Genomic DNA, 14,219 nt, shown 5'->3' on the forward strand with positions numbered 1-14,219 from the left:
TCTTGGACTCTCCAGGGAAATTAACCCCAGCCTATTCAGCCGCTCCCTGTAGCCCAAATCCTCCAAACCTGGCAACGTTTTGTAAATCTTGTCTGAACCTTTTCACGTATCACAACATCCTTTCCAGAACAGGGAAATTCAAACTGAAAACAGAATACGAGAAGTGGCTTAATCAATGTCTTTTAAATGTTGTAATTGTACTAGCCTCCACCCCTTCCCTTGGCAGCTCACTCCAAACATGCACTGCCCTCAAACTGTCCAACTCTGGCAAAGTCCTTGCAAACATTTTCTGAAATGTTTCAAGTTTCACAACATCATTCCTGGAACAGGTAGATTGGAACTGAAAACGGAATTCCAGAAGAGGCTTAATCAATGTCTAGTACAGCCACAACATGACGGAGAGCATAACAAAGACTGCATTCACTCCCTTACCTACATGTGACTCTACTTTCAAGGAACTATGTACCTGCACTCCAAGGTCTCTTTGCTCAGCAACACTCCCCAGGACCTTACCAGTAAGTGTATACGTCCTGCCCTGATTGGCCTTTACAAAATCCAACAGCTAACATTTATCGAAATTTAACTCTATCTGCTATTCCTTGCTCCACTGGCCCATCTGATCAAGATCCTGTTGTATTCTGAACTAACCTTCTTCGCTGTCAACTACACCTCCAATTTTGGTTTCTTGTGTAAAGCTACTAACCATACCTCATATATTCACATCCAAGTCATTTATTTAAGTACCCAATAATCGATCCTTGTTGCACACTGCTGCTCACAGACCTCCAGTCCACAAAGCAAATCTCCATCATCACCCTCTGTCTCCTACCATGAAGCCAGTTTTGTACCCAAATGGCTTGTTCTCCCTTCATTCCATGTTATCTAACCCTGCTAACCAGTCTGCTTTGTGGAACCTTGTCGAATGTCCATATAAACAATGTTCACAGCCTGGTTTAATCAATTTTCTTTGTCACTTCAAAACACTCACTCAAGTTAGTGAGACACGATTGTGCACGTACAAAGCCACAGTGACAACAGTCAATGAGTATTCCTTACTTTTCCAAATAGATGGACATCCTGTCCCTCAGAATCCCTTCCAACAACTTGCCTGCCACTGACTTCAGGCTCACTATTCTCTTGTTCCATGGCCTCTCCTTATCACCTTTTTAAAATAATGGCACCTCAGCTGTCGCTATCAATGATACAAATACCTCAGGAGAGGCCCAACAATCACTTTCCTAGATTTCCAGACAGTTCCGGGATACATCCGATCAGGTCCCAGGGCTTTATCTACCTTGATGCGATTCAAGACGTCCAGGAACACCTCCACTGTAACATGGATACTTTTCAAGTTCTCTCTGTTTATTTCCCCAAATTCTCGAGATTCCATATCTTTCTCCAGTAAAAAGGACGTGAAATATTTGCATATCTTTCCCACCCCCCGGTGGTTCCATAGACAGCCTCGTTAATCTTTAAGGGGTCCTATTCTCTGGTCCAGTTCAACTTTTGTCTGTGATATATTTGTTTAATCTCTTTGATTTCTACTTAAACCATTTCCTGAAGCTATTTCATGTCAAACAGCATCAGCAGCAAGCAACAGAGGTAAACAAATCCCACAACCAATAGATCAGATCGGAGCTCTGCAGTTCAGCCACACCCAGTTGTGAACGGTGATGGACAATTGAACAACTCTCTGGAGAAAACATCACAGATATCCCCACCCTTACTGATGGAGGGGTCTCACACAACCACGCACCAGATAAGATGACAGCATTTGCAGCAATCTGCAGCCAGAAGTGCAAAGTGGGATGATCCATCTCAGCCTTCTCCAGTGGTTTCTAACATCACAGATGTGAGTTTTAAGCCTGTATGTTTCAGTGCGAATAACATCAAGAAATGGTTAAGTAGTGCAAAGGCTACGGGCCCGACCAATATTCTGGCAATAATACTGATGGTTTGAGCTCCAGAACTTACCACCCACCAAGCCAGGTACCGCTCCAGCACTGGCATCTACCGACAATGTGGAACATTGCCCAGGAATATTCAACACAAAAACACAGGGCAACCCAACCCAGGCAATTTCCATCTATCAGTCCACACTCGATCAGCAGTAAAGTGATGGAAGATGTCATCGACAGGGCTATCAAGCAGCTGCTGCTCAGCAACAGCCAGCTGAGTGACACTCATTTTAGGCTCCACCAGGGCCACTCAGCTCCCGATTGTGTTACTGCCCTGATTCACAACCTGGCAACTAACTGAATCCCAGAGGCGAGGTGTGGGTGACAGCCCAGTCCCACTCCAAGACTACGATTTCTAGTTGTGTAAAACCCTTGTCTCAGCTCATACACTCTCATCCACCCTGTGTTATCTCCAGACTTCAGTATCCAAACACACTCCTGGCCAGCTTCCCACATTCAATCTCCCTGTAATCTTAAAAACTAAATCTCTGCTGCCCAAGTACTCCCTCGTACCAAAACTTGTCGATCCATCAAAAGGCTCCTATTCATAATCAACAACATAGAGCCAAAGAGATGTACAGCATGAAAAACAGATCCTTCAATCCAACCCGTCCATGCCGACCAGATATTCCAACCCAATTCCGTCCCACCTGCCAGCATCCGGCCCACATCCCTCAATTTAAAATTCTCACCCTTGATTTAATTCCTGGTTGTGATCATCCCTAGCTCGCTGCATCTCACATCCTTGAAGATCTCGACAACCCATTCTGTTCGAGACTCCCAATGACCTGTTAATTGATTACTTCACCTGTGTGGCTGCTTTTACAGTTGCCAAAGCAACATTTTCTGAAATTCGCAGCCAAAACCTCACAGGTCTGCTTTCCTCCTTTAAGACATTCCTCAAAGCCTGCTTATTTGGCAATGCTTTTGGTCACCTGACCTAATATCATCCTTCTCTGGCCTCATGTCTAAAGTTCCCAATAATATTTTTGTGAAATTATAAGCAGGATAATAAAACTACAAACTGTTCTTGATGTGGACATTACCTTCAAATCATCACTGTTGCTGTAATGAATACTCTGTAATGTCTCTTACCCAACCACATTGTGGGAGCACCTTCACCACTGCAGCTGTACAAGAAAGTCAAACATCACCCTCTCAACAAGCAACAGGACTTTGGCATTAATCACTGGTTTCTGTGGAAGGAGAAACACAGTTGATGTTTCAGGGAGTGCAAAACAGATGACAGGGAATGAAAATGGTGCAGAATGTGATCGTCAGAAATGGAAGGAAAATACACTTGCTTATTGGAAAAATGAATTCTTGACTGTCAAAGATTTTCCAGAAAAAAATTAATAAGCAGCACATGGTCAGGGGCTGGGCGGCAGAGAAAAATTAACTTACAAAAATGTCTGTAAAAGTAATTGTAAAATACTAAACAGACCCAAAATACACCCATTGTTCGGTACTGAGCAAGCTAGATATTGACAAAGTGGTCATAAGGGAGCCCAGAGATGAAGCAAAGCTGTATAAGCTGTTATGATCCCACAGTCATCGAGATGTATAGCACCGACACAGACCCTTCGGTTTAACTCATCCATGCCAACAAGGTATCCGAACCTAATCCATTCCCATTTGTCAGCACTTGGCCCATATCCCTGTAAACGCTTCCCAATCATATCATGTGTCCATTTAGATGCCTTCAACAAGTTTTAATTGTACTAGCCTCCACCACTTTCTCTGGCAGCTCATTCCACTCACTGCATGAAAGAGTTGCCCTTCAGCCCCCTTTGAATTTTTGCCCCGTTCACCATAAAGCAATGTCCTCTACTTTTGGAGACCACTACTCCAGGGAAAACATCTTGTTCATTTACCCTGTTCATGCTCCTCATGATTGTATAAACCTCCATAACATCACCGCTCAGCCAATGGCACTCCAGGGAAAACAGCCCCAGCCTTTTACGCCTCACCCTATAGCTCAAATCCTCCAACCCTAACAACATCCTTGTAAGTCTTTTTTGAAACCTTTCAAGTTTCACAGCACCCTTCTGATTGGAGGCAGGCCAGAACTGCACACAATATTCCAAAAGTGGCCGAACGAATGTCCTGTACAGCAACATGACCTCCCACATCCTATACTCAATGCTCTAACCAATAAAGGAAAATATACTGAACACCTTCTTCATCATCCTATCTACCTGCAAATTGACTTGCAAGGACTATGATCGTGCAGTCCAAGGTCTCTTTGTTCCGCAAGGGTCTCCAGGGCCTTGCCATTCAGTGTATAAGTCCTGGGCTGAAAAACGTGTTGCTGGAAAAGCACAGCAGGTCAGGCAGCATCCAAAGATCAGGAGAATCGACGTTTCGGACATGAGCCCTTCTTCAGGAATCCTGAAGAAGGGTTCATGCCCGAAATGTCGATTCTCCTGATCTTTGGATGCTGCTTGACCTGCTGTGATTTTCCAGCAACACATTTTTCAGCTCTGATCTCCAGTATCTGCAGTCTTCACTTTCCCCTAGTGTATAAGTCCTGCCCTGACTTGCTTTTCCAAAACGCAGCACCACACATTTATCTAAATTAATCCGTATCTGATCAATATCTCACTGTAACCTGAGGTAACCTTTTTCACTATGCACAATACCTCCAATTTTGAATGACATGCAAACTCAGTTACGACAGCAAGTCATTTAAATGAATGACGAAACAAATCCAGAAATAAACATCCATTACTCTGAGTGTGAATGTGTTCTGTGTAAATCCTGCCCAATGACTCTGTACCAGAGAAAGGCTGCACATGCGCCATGCTGCACCTTTCCCCCTACAAAGATGGCGGCCGCACACGTGTCCACTGAATCGTTGCCCCGAATAAAGATGGCGGCGCTCACTCAGGCCTGCAGCCGCGCTGAGGCAATTCCCCGTTTACTACAAACACGGGACTGGGTTCTTCAAATTTGTGTTTTCCGACGTGCACAACATGTTTGTAAAACCTCTCCGCTCATAGTAACACAGTTTTTCTCCCGTTTCCCTCTGTTTATTTATTTCTTTCCTTACCGTATCCTTTCGCTCCATAACTTCCCGATCATTCATTACAGCGACTCTCCTCCGCGCGCGAGGGTGATCACGTGGTTTAGTCTAGTTCTGCCTCTAGTTCACTTTGATTGGTTGGAGGACCACCCTCCCGCCAGGTGTCCCATAAAACATCACGAGGGGTATCTTGGTAATTGATTACTCTACTGGTGACTTAATTTTCCTATTTTCTTGCAAACCATCTCTTTAATTGTGAGCATCAGAAAAGGCTTTGTTTTGCCAGCAAGAAATAAATATGTGATTAACCTTTGTTCGTTTCATGTATAAGAACACTGAGACTCCTCTGCACCGCACTTCTTTTTTTATCGATCGATTTTAACACTCGTGTGTCTTTTGATTCTTCCCAACAAAGTATATGACCTCGCATTCCCTACATGAAACTGCATCTGCCAAGAATACTCTAATTGTTGGAGGGAATCCTGAGGAACAGAATGTACATGTATTTGGAAAGGCAAGGACTGATTCGAGATTATTAACATGGCTTTGTGCGTGGGAAATCATGTCTCACAAACTTGATAATTTTTTTGAAGAAGTAACAAAGAAGATTGATGAGGGCAGAGCAGTAAATGTGATCCATACGGTCTTCAGTAAGGTGTTCAATAATGTTTCCCATGGGAGACTGATTGGCAAGGTTAGATCTCATGTAACAGCAGTGGACCTAACACCAACCCTTGTGTTACGGCGCCAGGACCTAAACTCCAAGAAGAACATGTTACATCAACTACAACACTGTTTTCTGTTGGCAAGCCAATTACTGATCAAAGCTGGAAACTCTCCCATAATTCCATTCCTCCGCATTTTGTATAAAAGCCTATTGTGGAGAAACTTATCGAACAACTTGCTGAAACCCATATACACCACATCAACCGGGTTACTGTCATCTACCTGTTTGGTCACTTTGTCAAAAAAGTCAACGAGATTCGTTAAGCAAGGCCTAACCATCACAAAACTGTGCTGACTGTCCCTGATCAGATTATTCTTTGCGAGATGGTCATAAATCCTATCTATAATAACCTTTTTCCAACACGTTACCAACAACTGCAGTGAATTCACTGGTCTGTAATTATCAGGGTTGTCTCTACGAAACCTTTTGCACAAGAGAACAACATATGCTATGCTCCATTCCACGGGCTCTATTCCTGTAGACAACGATGATTTGACGATCAATTCCAAAGGCTCATCAATGTCTTCCCTTGCTTCCCAGAAGGTTCCTAGGACAGATCCCATCCGGCCCAGGGGACTTGTCTGTTTTCACAATCTTCAGTATTTCTATTACCTAATCCTTGTGAACCTCAATCTCTACTACACTAGACGCAAGTATCTCTGTATCTTCCTCGCCAACGTTTTCATTTTCTATAGCGAACACTGTCGAAAAATATTAATTTAGTGCTTCCCCTATCTCCTCTGACTCCACACAAAACTTCCCACTATTATCCTTGATTGTCCCAAATTTAACTCTCGTCATTCTTAGAGATAATGCTTTAAATACAAAACATTTCTGATGAAGAACTCGAATTTCCCAAGTCTAATCAAATTACCGGTCTGGTTTGCAAGATAAGCGTTCTGAACATCGAGTAGAAATTGTTCCAGCGGGAAAGCATTCACAACGTACGTCAGCAGGACACGAACCGACGTGGGGAAACCCCAAAGAACTTCTCATCATTCAGCTTAACCACGCGGCCATGACGACAGACAAAGCTGCATCGTTGAGCAGTGACCAAATCAGCCGATATCTCATTGAAAGCTGTCGCTGACTTGATGAGTTAAATGCTTCCATCTCCTTTCATACCTTTGCTGTCATTTGTAAGGTGCGAGACACCAATGTAAAAGAAGAAAAGCACAATGTTTGGAAAAGATATTTGCAGCAAACTGAGTCAAAATTATTTATTGAAAGGAAAATCACACTTGGCAATTTGCTAGACCTCTTTGCGAACATGACCAGCAGAGGTAATCAAGGGAGCTATTGATCTGAGTATTCTTGGCCATGAAACAAACAAAGGTTAGTGACATATTCATTTCTCTTTTTAGCGAACGAAATGGTCTTTCCTGATGGTTACAATGAAAGAGTTGGTTCCCAATAAAAGACAGAGATTAAGTCGCTTGTAGATACACTTCAATGTGATACGATTCACTTTCAGCCCCTAATTACCCCAGAGATGGAGGGGGTGAGTTACTTTTCTTCAATTTTCTTGAATTGGGAACCAGCGACACTGAAGGAACTAGGCAAAAGTGAGGACTGCAGATGCTGGAAGCCTGATTTTAGATCAGAAAATTTTGGAAAAGCACAGCAGCATCCGAGGAGCAGGAAAGTCGATGTTTCTGTTGCCAGTCTTTCTGCGTTCCGCAATCAATTTTCGTTTTTGGCTCAGATTTCCAGCAACTGCAGCTATTCGTATTATGTTAACATTCATAATGTTTTGGACAAAACCAATGACCTGCTAGCATCGGAAAATCGGCAGAAGTACTGGTACACCGACATGTTAGCTGAACAATACCAGCATTCCATGAGCCGGAATACGATCCGGGCCACGGTTCTGAGAGTATGGAATCCTCACAAGTAAATAACAAGACAAGGCGATAGATACTGTCGTATTTGGTGTAAATAAAACACCCTTTATGAACATTTTCCTTGCAGATTATTTTCAACTTGTCTTCGTAGATGTACAAAGTGGGAAAAGGCCATTCCACCTGTGTGCATCGCGGCTAATCAGAGAGCCAATCATTCCAGTCGCAGTTTCCAACTTTGGCCCAAAGTCCCGTGTGTTCTAATGTTCCCAGTGCAAATGTCAATGACTTTATCCTGTGTTCTTAAATGGCACAATAATGGGGCAGATGTGTGACCTTTGCACAGCGACTTGTAACTCTTTTGAGGAACTTATGCTCATTTTCACCCACAAAGGGAGACACACAGAAAGATACCCCCAAAGCGACAGAGGTCTCCGTTGTGGTGAGCTGGAATTTGAAATGGATAATAGGACAAATGCAAAAGCACAGAAGCGACGTCCCGGCAGGACATCACAGGGGAGCGTCAACGTGGGGCACGGTTAAAGTCAGACATTCCCCTCGAGCCAGGGAGGACTCGAACCTACAATCTTCTGATCCGAAGTCAGACGCGTTATCCATTACGCCACTGGCCCAACAGACACGCACACCGCTGGCAGAATGTCGATATGTAATGCCATTGACTTTCACGGAATCAGAATTAAAAAGGTGAACAAGCAGCGAAGAAAATCACCAACACTGCTTCACTTCGAAGTTTCCAATTTGTGAAGCAGTGACTTTCACTGGCAAAGGAGAAACATTTGTCCTCAGCTGCCTGCTTCGGGGTCGCCTCCTTCTCTGCTGGAAGTTTCCATCGTTTTATTCGCAGTCCCGACGCGAATTCATGATCCACTCCAGTGAAAACCTGTCATGGTGTCGTCTAAGCAAGACCCTGCCGAAACTCTGCGAGAGACATCTGGTCATTTCGAGCTCAGGATGTGGAATTAGACGAGCTGCGTGACACCTTTTATTGGCGCCGCCACTTCACTGCAAATTAGCGGCTCAAAACGAGCCGTTGTTAGCATCAGCTTGATTTGTACCTTCCTGTCGTGCATTTGCTGAACAACATCAGATAGATCCCGTCCGGCCCAGCTGACTTATCTATTTTCACACTCTGCAGTATTTCTAATATCTCTTCCATGTGAACCTCAATCTCTTCTGGTCTAGACGCAAGTATCTCTCTATCTTCCTCGCCAACATTTTCATTATCTATAGCGAACTCTGTCGAAAAATATTTATTTAGTGCTTCCTCTATCTCCACTTACTCCACATACGACTTCCCACTATTATCCTTGATTGTCCCAAATTTAACTCTCGTCATTCTTTTAGTGCTCACATACCTATCGAAAGCCTTAGGGTTAACCCTGATCCTATCTGCCAACAACTTCTCATGTCTCCTCCTGGTTCTTCTCAGCTCTCTTTTTAGGTCTTTCCTGATATCGTTGGAACCCTCGAGCGCTCGAACTGAGTTTTCACGTTTTCTCCTAACATAAGACTTCTTGTTCTTCTTGACCAGGGTTTCCACTAGCTTAGTAAAGCACGGCTCACGCGTTCTATATCTTACTCCCTCCCTGACAGGTACATACTTATCTAGGACACACAGGAGCTTTTCCTTGAATAACCTCCACATTTTTAATGTGCTCACCCCCTACAGTTTCCTACCCCACTCTACGATTCCTAAATCTTACCTCATTGCATCGTGATTTCCCTTCCACCAGCTGAAACTCTTGCTCCGTGGAGTACACCTATCCCTTTCCATCACGAAAGTAAACCTGAGAGAATTGTGATCGCTGTCTCCACAGTGCTCACCTACTTCCAAATCTAAAACCTGGCCAGGCTCACTACCCAGTACTAAATCGAAAGTGGCTTCTTCCCTTCAAGGCATGTCTACATACTGTGTCAGGAAGCCCTCCCGCACACAGTGGACAAAAACTGACCCATCTATAGTACTCGTACTGTAGTGATCTCAGTCAATATTTGGATACTGTCTTGAGTGTTCCAGAGTTTTTCATTATCCCACAGTCCAGATGAAGTTTGTATTCCTCGCGTACGGGAGCGAGAATTCTTTCAATGTCTCAGATCAGTTCCTGTGCCGAGAAGATCAGAGTCAATGTCCCTTCCTCTACTCGGACTGACAATTTACACTTCTTGTATCTCCTATGATTCCATTTCCCAAAGGGTTTCTCAAGATTTCCAAAGCTGGAGCCTAAATTATATGGTTTGCTTCCTAATCATTTTTCCAACTGCCAACTGACAATATTTTCACAGTAACTCTTCACAATCCTCTGGCTTGCACAATGTCCAGGGATGAGAAGTCCCGTTTGGTGGAGAGAGTTCCTAGGCTGGTGAGTTTCACTTTGGAACAAAGATGGTTAAGTGGCAATTTCCTGCGGTCGTTTGTAATGATGGGAGAGGGAGCGGTGGGGAATGAGCACACTGACGAGCCAATGACCAGAGTCAGAGAACAGAGGACAAGGGATGAAAGGAATCTAATGAAAAGCAGCACTTCTGAAAGAGCGTTCAATAACAACTGCAGAAACCCGATGTGTCGAGCAGTTTATCTGGAAAGAGAAACAGAGATCATGTTTTAAACGTGGAGCATTTCTGATGAAGAACTCGAGTTTCTCAAGTCTAATCAAATTACAGGCCTGGTTTGCAAAACAGGCTTTCTGAACTTTGAATAGTTCCGGCAGGAAAGCGTTCATAACGTAGTCAGCAGGATTCGAACCTACGTGGGGAAAACCCAATGGATTTCTAATCCATCGCCTTAACCACTCGGCCATGACTACAGACAGCGCCACCCCCTGAGCATTGACCAAATCAGCCGTGATCTCATTGAAAGCTGCCGCTGACTTGAGTTACATGTTTCCATCTCCATTCATACCTTTGCTGTCATTTGTAAGGTGCGAGACACCAATGTAAAAGAAGAAAAGCACAAAGTTAGGACAAGATATTTGCAGCAAAATTGGTTCAACGTTATTTATTGAAAGGAAAATCACACTTGGCAATTTGCTAGACCGCTTTGCGAACATGACCAGCAGAGGTAATCAAGGGAGCTATTGATCTGAGTATTCTTGGCCATGAAACAAACAAAGGTTAGTGACATATTCATTTCTCTTTTTAGCGAACGAAATGGTCTTTCCTGATGGTTACAATGAAAGAGATGGTTCCCAATAAAAGACAGAGATTAAGTCGCTTGTAGATACACTTCAATGTGATACGATTCACTTTCAGCCCCTAATTACCCCAGAGATGGAGGGGGTGAGTTACTTTTCTTCACTCTTCAACTCGACAGCATGGAGGCACAGACATGAAACCGCTAGAGATGGAGTTCTTGAATTGGGAACCAGCGACACTGAAGGAACGAGGCAAAAGTGAGGACTGCAGTTGCTGGAAACCTGATTTTAGATCAGAAAATTTTGGAAAAGCACAGCAGCATCCGAGGAGCAGGAAAGTCGATGTTTCTGTTGCCAGTCTTTCTGCGTTCCGCAATCAATTTTCGTTTTTGGCTCAGATTTCCAGCAACTGCAGCTATTCGTATTATGTTAACATTCATAATGTTTTGGACAAAACCAATGACCTGCTAGCATCGGAAAATCGGCAGAAGTACTGGTACACCGACATGTTAGCTGAACAATACCAGCATTCCATGAGCCGGAATACGATCCGGGCCACGGTTCTGAGAGTATGGAATCCTCACAAGTAAATAACAAGACAAGGCGATAGATACTGTCGTATTTGGTGTAAATAAAACACACTTTATGAACATTTTCAACTTGTCTTCGTAGATGTACAAAGTGGGAAAAGGCCATTCCACCTGTGTGCATCGCGGCTAATCAGAGAGCCAATCATTCCAGTCGCAGTTTCCAACTTTGGCCCAAAGTCTCGTGTGTTCTAATGTTCCCAGTGCAAATGTCAATGACTTTATCCTGTGTTCTTAAATGGCACAATAATGGGGCAGATGTGTGACCTTTGCACAGCGACTTGTAACTCTTTTGAGGAACTTATGCTCATTTTCACCCACAAAGGGAGACACACAGAAAGATACCCCCAAAGCGACAGAGGTCTCCGTAGTGGTGAGCTGGAATTTGAAATGGATAATAGGACAAATGCAAGTTTCAAATGTGGAAGCACAGAAGCGACGTCCCGGCAGGACATCACAGGGGAGCGTCAACGTGGGGCACGGTTAAAGTCAGACATTCCCCTCGAGCCAGGTAGGACTCGAACCTGCAATCTTCTGATCCGAAGTCAGACGCGTTATCCATTACGCCACTGGCCCAAAAGACAAGCACACCGCTGGCAGAATGTCGATATGTAATGCCATTGACTTTCACGGAATCAGAATTAAAAAGGTGAACAAGCAGCGAAGAAAATCACCAACACTGCTTCACTTCGAAGTTTCCAATTTGTGAAGCAGTGACTTTCACTGGCAAAGGAGAAACATTTGTCCTCAGCTGCCTGCTTCGGGGTCGCCTCCTTCTCTGCTGGAAGTTTCCATCGTTTTATTCGCAGTCCCGACGCAAATTCATGATCCACTCCAGTGAAAACCTGTCATGGTGTCGTCTAAGCAAGACCCTGCCGAAACTCTGCGAGAGACATCTGGTCATTTCGAGCTCAGGATGTGGAATTAGACGAGCTGCGTGACACCTTTTATTGGCGCCGCCACTTCACTGCAAATTAGCGGCTCAAAACGAGCCGTTGTTAGCATCAGCTTGATTTGTACCTTCCTGTCGTGCACTTGCTGAACAACATCAGATAGATCCCGTCCGGCCCAGCTGACTTATCTATTTTCACACTCTGCAGTATTTCTAATATCTCTTCCATGTGAACCTCAATCTCTTCTGGTCTAGACGCAAGTATCTCTCTATCTTCCTCGCCAACATTTTGATTATCTATAGCGAACTCTGTCGAAAAATATTTATTTAGTGCTTCCTCTATCTCCACTTACTCCACATACGACTTCCCACTATTATCCTTGATTGTCCCAAATTTAACTCTCGTCATTCTTTTAGTGCTCACATACCTATCGAAAGCCTTAGGGTTAACCCTGATCCTATCTGCCAACAACTTCTCATGTCTCCTCCTGGTTCTTCTCAGCTCTCTTTTTAGGTCTTTCCTGATATCGTTGGAACCCTCGAGCGCTCGAACTGAGTTTTCACGTTTTCTCCTAACATAAGACTTCTTGTTCTTCTTGACCAGGGTTTCCACTAGCTTAGTAAAGCACGGCTCACGCGTTCTATATCTTACTCCCTCCCTGACAGGTACATGCTTATCTAGGACACACAGGAGCTTTTCCTTGAATAACCTCCACATTTTTAATGTGCTCACCCCCTACAGTTTCCTACCCCACTCTACGATTCCTAAATCTTACCTCATTGCATCGTGATTTCCCTTCCACCAGCTGAAACTCTTGCTCCGTGGAGTACACCTATCCCTTTCCATCACGAAAGTAAACCTGAGAGAATTGTGATCGCTGTCTCCACAGTGCTCACCTACTTCCAAATCTAAAACCTGGCCAGGCTCACTACCCAGTACTAAATCGAAAGTGGCTTCTTCCCTTGAAGGCATGTCTACATAATGTGTCAGGAAGCCCTCCCGCACACAGTGGACAAAAACTGACCCATCTATAGTACTCGTACTGTAGTGATCTCAGTCAATATTTGGATACTGTCTTGAGTGTTCCAGAGTTTTTCATTATCCCACAGTCCAGATGAAGTTTGTATTCCTCGCGTACGGGAGCGAGAATTCTTTCAATGTCTCAGATCAGTTCCTGTGCCGAGAAGATCAGAGTCAATGTCCCTTCCTCTACTCGGACTGACAATTTACACTTCTTGTATCTCCTATGATTCCATTTCCCAAAGGGTTTCTCAAGATTTCCAAAGCTGGAGCCTAAATTATATGGTTTGCTTCCTAATCATTTTTCCAACTGCCAACTGACAATATTTTCACAGTAACTCTTCACAATCCTCTGGCTTGCACAATGTCCAGGGATGAGAAGTCCCGTTTGGTGGAGAGAGTTCCTAGGCTGGTGAGTTTCACTTTGGAACAAAGATGGTTAAGTGGCAATTTCCTGCGGTCGTTTGTAATGATGGGAGAGGGAGCGGTGGGGAATGAGCACTCTGACGAGCAGGAGGAAGTGTTGCCAATGACCAGAGTCAGAGAACAGAGGACAAGGGATGAAAGGAATCTAATGAAAAGCAGCACTTCTGAAAGAGCGTTCAATAAAACTGCAGAAACCCGATGTGTCGAGCAGTGTATCTGGAAAGAGAAACAGAGATCATGTTTTAAATGTGGAGCATTTCTGATGAAGAACTCGAGTTTCTCAAGTCTCATCAAATTACAGGCCTGGTTTGCAAAACAGGCTTTCTGAACTTTGAATAGTTCCAGCAGGAAAGCGTTCATAACGTAGTCAGCAGGATTCGAACCTACGTGGGGAAACCCCAATGGATTTCTAATCCATCGCCTTAACCACTCGGCTATGACTACAGACAGCACCGCCCCCTGAGCATTGACCAAATCAGCCGTGATCTCATTGAAAGCTGCCGCTGACTTGAGTTACATGTTTCCATCTCCATTCATACCTTTGCTGTCATTTGTAAGGTGCGAGACACCAATGTAAAAGAAGAAAAGCA

General features: G+C 44.1%; 4 non-coding genes across 4 annotated transcripts; all 4 read right to left on the reverse strand.

Moving 5' to 3' along the window:
* Positions 1–8,110: 8,110 nt before the first annotated feature.
* Positions 8,111–8,183, reverse strand: trnar-ucg (transfer RNA arginine (anticodon UCG)). The gene has a single exon. It is a non-coding gene; the product is annotated as a tRNA-Arg (tRNA).
* Positions 8,184–10,294: 2,111 nt separating this feature from the next.
* Positions 10,295–10,376, reverse strand: trnas-aga (transfer RNA serine (anticodon AGA)). Its single transcript has one exon. It is a non-coding gene; the product is annotated as a tRNA-Ser (tRNA).
* A 1,417-nt stretch (positions 10,377–11,793) lies between these two features.
* Positions 11,794–11,866, reverse strand: trnar-ucg (transfer RNA arginine (anticodon UCG)). Its single transcript has one exon. It is a non-coding gene; the product is annotated as a tRNA-Arg (tRNA).
* Positions 11,867–13,991: 2,125 nt separating this feature from the next.
* On the reverse strand, positions 13,992–14,073 carry trnas-aga (transfer RNA serine (anticodon AGA)). Its single transcript has one exon. It is a non-coding gene; the product is annotated as a tRNA-Ser (tRNA).
* Positions 14,074–14,219: the final 146 nt, after the last annotated feature.

Source organism: Chiloscyllium punctatum, chromosome 29, assembly GCF_047496795.1.
Source record: "Chiloscyllium punctatum isolate Juve2018m chromosome 29, sChiPun1.3, whole genome shotgun sequence".
In the NCBI taxonomy this organism is placed as follows: Eukaryota; Metazoa; Chordata; class Chondrichthyes; order Orectolobiformes; family Hemiscylliidae; genus Chiloscyllium; species Chiloscyllium punctatum.